This window comes from Ornithodoros turicata, chromosome 2, assembly GCF_037126465.1.
Source record: "Ornithodoros turicata isolate Travis chromosome 2, ASM3712646v1, whole genome shotgun sequence".
NCBI classification, from domain to species: domain Eukaryota; kingdom Metazoa; phylum Arthropoda; class Arachnida; order Ixodida; family Argasidae; genus Ornithodoros; species Ornithodoros turicata.
The window spans coordinates 12,116,544-12,123,175 of record NC_088202.1 but is presented as its reverse complement, the minus strand read 5'-3'; positions in this window follow the sequence as shown (position 1 = coordinate 12,123,175).

Below are 6,632 nucleotides of genomic sequence, written 5' to 3'. Positions count from 1 at the left end.
TGAATCCGTATTCCATCAGATTAAGATATTATTCGCAAGGTGTCCATAGGCACGCTTCTCCAGGTGTTGTTTTCGGGATGCTGGGCTGAATCCGTATTCAATCAGATTAAGATATTATTCGCAAGGTGTCCATAGGCACGCTTCTCCAGGTGTTGTTTTAGGGATGCTGGGCTGAATCCGTATTCCATCAGATTAAGATATTATTCGCAAGGTGTCCATAGGCACGCTTCTCCAGGTGTTGTTTTCAGGATGCTGGGCTGAATCCGTATTCCAACAGATTAAGATATTATTCGCAAGGTGTCCATAGGCACGCTTCTCCAGGCGTTGTTTTCGGGATGCTGGGCTGAATGCGTATTCCATCAGATTAAGATATTATTCGCAAGGTGTCCATAGGCACGCTTCTCCAGGCGTTGTTTTCGGGATGCTGGGCTGAATGCGTATTCCATCAGAGTAAGATATTATTCGCAAGGTGTCCATAATCACGCTTCTCCAGGTGTTGTTTTTGGGATGCTGGGCTCAATCGGTATTCCAGCAGATTAGTATACTGTTCGCAAGGTGCCCATTGGCACTCTTCTTCAGGCGTTGTTTTCGGGGTGCTGGGCTCAATCGGTATTGCAGCAGATTACAATACGGTTCGCAAAGTGCCCATTGGCACGCTTCTTCAGGCGTTGTTTTCGGGATGCTGGGCTGAATCCGTATTCCATCAGTTTACGATACTATTCGCAAGGTGTCCATAGGCACACTTCTCCAGGCGTTGTTTTCGGGATGCTGGGCTCAATCGGTATTCCAGCAGATTACAATACCGTTCGCAAGGTGCCCATTGGCACGCTTCTTCAGGCGTTGTTTTCGGGATGCTGGGCTCAATCGGTATCCCACCAGATTACGATACTGTTCGCAAGGTGCCCATTGGCACGCTTCTCCAGGCGTTGTTTTGGGGATGCTGAGCTCAATCGGCATTCCAGCAGATTAGTATACTGTTCGCAAGATGCCCATTGGCACGCTTCTTCAGGCGTTGTTTTCGGGATGCTGGGCTCAATCGGTATTCCAGCAGATTACAATACTATTCGCAAGGTGCCCATTGGCACGCTTCTCCAGGCTTTGTTTTCGGGATGCTGAGCTCAATCGGTATTCCAACAGATTACGATACTATTCTCAAGCTGTGCATAGGCACGCTTCTCCAGGCGTTGTTTTCGGGATGCTGGGCTGAATCCGTATTCCATCAGACTAAGATATTATTCGCAAGGTGTCCATATAGGCACGCTTCTCCAGGTGTTGTTTTCGGGATGCTGGGCTGAATCCGTATTCCATCAGATTAAGATATTATTCGCAAGGTGTCCATAGGCACGCTTCTCCAGGCGTTGTTTCCGGGATGCTGGGCTGAATCCGTATTCCATCAGATTAAGATATTATTCGCAAGGTGCCATAGGCACGCTTCTCCAGGTGTTGTTTTCGGGATGCTGGGCTGAATCCGTATTCCATCAGATTAAGATATTATTCGCAAGGTGTCCATAGGCACGCTTCTCCAGGTGTTGTTTTCAGGATGCTGGGCTGAATCCGTATTCCATCAGATTAAGATATTATTCGCAAGGTGTCCATAGGCACGCTTCTCCAGGTGTTGTTTTCGGGATGCTGGGCTGAATGCGTATTCCATCAGATTAAGATATTATTCGCAAGGTGTCCATAGGCACGCTTCTCCAGGCGTTGTTTTCGGGATGCTGGGCTGAATGCGTATTCCATCAGAGTAAGATATTATTCGCAAGGTGTCCATAGGCACGCTTCTCCAGGTGTTGCTTTTGGGATGCTGGGCTCAATCGGTATTCCAGCAGATTAGTATACTGTTCGCAAGGTGCCCATTGGCACGCTTCTTCAGGCGTTGTTTTCGGGGTGCTGGGCTCAATCGGTATTGCAGCAGATTACAATACGGTTCGCAAAGTGCCCATTGGCACGCTTCTTCAGGCGTTGTTTTCGGGATGCTGGGCTGAATCCGTATTCCATCAGTTTACGATACTATTCGCAAGGTGTCCATAGGCACACTTCTCCAGGCGTTGTTTTCGGGATGCTGGGCTCAATCGGTATTCCAGCAGATTACAATACCGTTCGCAAGGTGCCCATTGGCACGCTTCTTCAGGCGTTGTTTTCGGGATGCTGGGCTCAATCGGTATCCCACCAGATTACGATACTGTTCGCAAGGTGCCCATTGGCACGCTTCTTCAGGCGTTGTTTTCGGGATGCTGGGCTCAATCGGTATCCCACCAGATTACGATACTGTTCGCAAGGTGCCCATTGGCACGCTTCTCCAGGCGTTGTTTTGGGGATGCTGAGCTCAATCGGTATTCCAGCAGATTAGTATACTGTTCGCAAGGTGCCCATTGGCACGCTTCTTCAGGCGTTGTTTTCGGGATGCTGGGCTCAATCGGTATCCCACCAGATTACGATACTGTTCGCAAGCTGCCCATTGGCACGCTTCTTCAGGCGTTGTTTTCGGGATGCTGGGCCCAATCGGTATCCCACCAGATTACGATACTGTTCGCAAGGTGCCCATTGGCACGCTTCTCCAGGCGTTGTTTTTTTGGGGATGCTGAGATCAATCGGTATCCCAGCAGATTACAATACTGTTCGCAAGGTGCCCATTGGCACGCTTATCCAGCCGTTGTTCTCGGGATGCTGTGCTGAGTCCGTATTCCAGCAGATTAGGATACTATTCGCAAGGTGTCCATAGGCACGCTTCTTCAGGCGTTGTTTTCGGGATGCTGGGCTCAATCGGTATTCCAGCAGATTACAATACCGTTCGCAAGGTGCCCATTGGCACGGTTCTTCAGGCGTTGTTTTCGGGATGCTGGGCTGAATCCGTATTTCAGCAGATTAAGTTATTATTCGCAAGGTGTTCATAGGCACGCTTCTCCAGGCGTTGTTTTCGGGATGCTGGGCTGAATCCGTATTCCATCAGATTAAGATATTATTCGCAAGGTGTCCATAGGCACGCTTCTCCAGGTGTTGTTTTCGGGATGCTGGGCTGAATGCGTATTCCATCAGAGTAAGATATTATTCGCAAGGTGTCCATAGGCACGCTTCTCCAGGTGTTGTTTTTGCGATGCTGGGCTCAATCGGTATTCCAGCAGATTAGTATACTGTCCGCAAGGTGCCCATTGGCACGCTTCTTCAGGCGTTGTTTTCGGGCTGCTGGGCTCAATCGGTATTCCAGCAGATTACAATACGGTTCGCAAAGTGCCCACTGCCACGCTTCTTCAGGCGTTGTTTTCGGGATGCTCGGCTGAATCCGTATTCCATCAGTTTACGATACTATTCGCAAGGTGTCCATAGGCACGCTTCTCCAGGCGTTGTTTTCGGGATGCTGGGCTCAATCGGTATTCCAGCAGATTACAATACTGTTCGCAAGGTGCCCATTGGTACGCTTCTTCAGGCGTTGTTTTCGGGGTGCTGGGCTCAATCGGTATTCCAGCAGATTACAATACGGTTCGCAAAGTGCCCATTGGCACGCTTCTTCAGGCTTTGTTTTCGGGATGCTGGGCTCAATCGGTATTCCAACAGATTACAATACCGTTCGGACGGTGCCCATTGGCACACTTCTTCAGGCGTTGTTTTCGGGATGCTGGGCTGAGTTCGTATTCCAGCAGATTACGATACTATTCGCAAGGTGTGCATAGGCACGCTTCTCCAGGTGTTGTTTTCGGGATGCTGGGCTGAATCCGTATTCCATCAGATTAAGATGTTATTCGCAAGGTGTCCATAGGCACGCTTCTCCATGTGTTGCTTTTGGGATGCTGGGCTCAATCGGTATTCCAGCAGGTTACAATACGGTTCGCAAAGTGCCCATTGGTACACTTCTTCAGGCTTTCTTTTCGGGATGCTGGGCTCAATCGGTATTCCAACAGATTACAATACCGTTCACAAGGTGCCCATTGGCACTCTTCTTCAGACGTTGTTTTCGGGATGCTGGGCTGAGTTCGTATTCCAGCAGGTTACGATACTATTCGCAAGGTGTCCATAGGCACGCTTCTCCAGGTGTTGTTTTCGGGATGCTGGGCTGAATCCGTATTCCATCAGATTAAGATATTATTCACAAGGTGTCCATAGGCACGCTTCTCCAGGTGTTGTTTTTGGGATGCTGGTCTCAACCGGTATTCCAGCAGATTAGTATACTGTTCGCAAGGTGCCCATTGGCACGCTTCTCCAGAGTTGTTTTCGGGATGCTGGGCTGAATCCGTATTCCATCAGTTTACGATACTATTCGCAAGGTGTCCATAGGCACGCTTCTCCAGGCGTTGTTTTCGGGATGCTGGGCTAAATCGGTATTATAGCAGATTACAATAGTGTTCGCAAGGTGCCCATTGGTACGCTTCTCCAGGCGTTGTTTTCTGGATGCTGGACTGAATCCGTATTCCATCAGATTAAGATATTATTCGCAAGGTGTTCATAGGCACGCTTCTCCAGGTGTTGTTTTGGGGATGCTGGGCTCAATCGGTATTCCAGCAGATTACGATGCTATTTGCAAGGTGTCCATAGGCACGCTTCTCCAGGTGTTGTTTTCGGGATGCTGGGCTCAATCGGTATTCCAGCAGATTAGTATACTGTACGCAAGGTGCCCATTGGCACACTTCTTCAGGCGTTGTTTTCGGGATGCTGGGCTCAATCGGTATCCCACCAGATTACGATACTGTTCGCAAGGTGCCCATTGGCACGCTTCTCCAGGCGTTGTTTTTTTGGGGATGCTGGGCTCAATCGGTAAGTAGTAAGTACTGACCACGTTTATCCGCAAACACACATCTGGCCAAAACACGATAAAATAGCAATTAGAGCTAATTAAGACCCCCCTAGTCATCAGCACCCTCCAGGGAGTCACCACACTAATTGGGGAGCATCTAACTCGAGTCCAGACCTAGTTGTGTGTTTCCGAATAATCGTGGTCATAAAAGAGAAAAAATATAGATAGAAATAGAGTGGAGAGAAACAATTTATTCAAAAATCAATGACGCCGTGGCAAAGAAACTGCTCCGGAACGCCCGCGTGACCAGCCCCCGCCATGCTGGTTGTTGACGGGCGGTAATTGCAGAGATCGACGACAGCTGGCCATCTAGTTGCAATGCATCACTCCAGATGGCGCCACTGTCATAGCTCTATGCGAGAAAGACAGAGAACAACAAAATACGAGCAGCAGGTAAAATTGCTACTCCTCAACAAGTCTAAGCATGCCAGAGTGAAGAGAAAAGGCCTAACCGCTACTGGTAAACATGAACAGCACAGAGAAATCTGCCGCGTCAAATCACTCACCTTTTCCGCCGTGGCAACGGAGCGTCCGATCCCGATGACAGCCAAGTCTCAACTGACGCAGCACGGGGACAGCGGAGCGACCGACCGCACGTCCTCACTCCACGACAGACAGTGCACGAATGACGGGAGTGCCTCTCCATGGCCGTTACGCATGCGCGCGCTCCTAGCGCCCTCTGTGCCGCCGCTGCGCCGCCCGGCATCGAGCGGTCATCTCCTCGCGGGCGCTCCCCATTTCGGTTTCGCTCTCTTCTTCCACTGCACGCGCGCGCTCTATAAAGGCAGCGCGCACTGCGCCCGCATCATCAATACGTGAAAATGTTCAGCTACCACACTTTACAAAATTGTCCCCATATTCACGCTTCTTGGGAAGAAGTGGAGAATGAATGTTTCAACAAGGAGAGTCCCCGTAACGAGCTCGTCATCACTGCTTTTCGCTACGTGATAGACATGGTGAACTATAGGAGAGATATCGCCGTGGCCGCTGCGTGAGGTGGTGCATCAGATCTACGGCCGTTTCAAGAACGTCTGTATAACCATTCTGCTCAGACTCCTGGGACCGACGAGCAAATTTGTGAGCTTGACCAACACCGATCAATTACGTCTCTGTGGACATTGTGGACCTTCTCGCTCGCGCCATTGCTCATAGTATCTACACCCTGCAGAAGCAGCGACATTTGCAAGCAGTCTACATCGTGAACTTTGTCACTGACTTATTGAAATACGGTTTGGTTATTGAAATCCAACGCATTAAACAGTCTGAGTAACTTTGACGGGACTCTGTGTTTTTTCACCGAAACATATTTATTGAATACATACAAAGACGTCTCCTGAGTTGGTCGATAGATGCCTGCACTTTGTTCCACAAGCACTCGATTCACAAGGTCGTTCATTGGCTCTTTTGTCCAATGCTGCACAAAGAGGGGTCACACGGCAGGTAGTTGGGCTATCGGAGAGGTTGCTCGTTGGGAGGAGTCCCCTAGTGTTTCATGATATGCGGTGACAGCAGCTATCGTTTCCTGAAAAACAATACCATACATATAGAATACACTCACACAGAGCAGAGGCAGCCAACTTACATTTTTCTCTACGAAACGGCTCACGTCGTGGATGGATGCCCCTCGTGAGCTGACGTTCCATCGCCGCAAGACCAGAGTGCCTTCTCCTCGTCGCATTGCCACGGTGTTGTCTGTACTTTGAACCCCGCGCCATGTCTTACTCGATGCCCTTGCGATGACAACCAGACGAAAAATTAAAGAAGAATTTAATTTAACCCCAATTTGAAATAAGTCTCCCTCTAGGAACTCCTTAATTTTGCGTAATCAACATGGTCTCTAATGAAATTT